We start from the raw sequence: 320 nt of genomic DNA on the forward strand, positions 1-320 counted from the left end.
CACTTTCTCCTGAGACCTTTTATGGAGACGAGCCCTCTTTCATACAGGTGCCCTACTAGCCTGTTGCTTGAGGTGTGATGCTCCTGGGAATCAGCAGGTTGCTCAGCCTCTGCCTGCCTCAGAGGTAGAGAGTCCCTTTGTCCTGAAGGGATGGCCCTGCAAACGCCTCCCCCAAGGGCTCAGGCAGTCCATATAGCTAGTAAAGGAACACCAAGCAGCAGGGCATGCTAAAGGGCTTGGCTGTTGCAGGATCCCTCTCAACTGAGAGTGTCACAAAAATCATCCCTTCATGTTACTCCTCCCCACAAAGCCAAGCCAAA

Source organism: Elgaria multicarinata, chromosome 1 (genome assembly GCF_023053635.1).
Source record: "Elgaria multicarinata webbii isolate HBS135686 ecotype San Diego chromosome 1, rElgMul1.1.pri, whole genome shotgun sequence".
In the NCBI taxonomy this organism is placed as follows: Eukaryota; Metazoa; Chordata; class Lepidosauria; order Squamata; family Anguidae; genus Elgaria; species Elgaria multicarinata.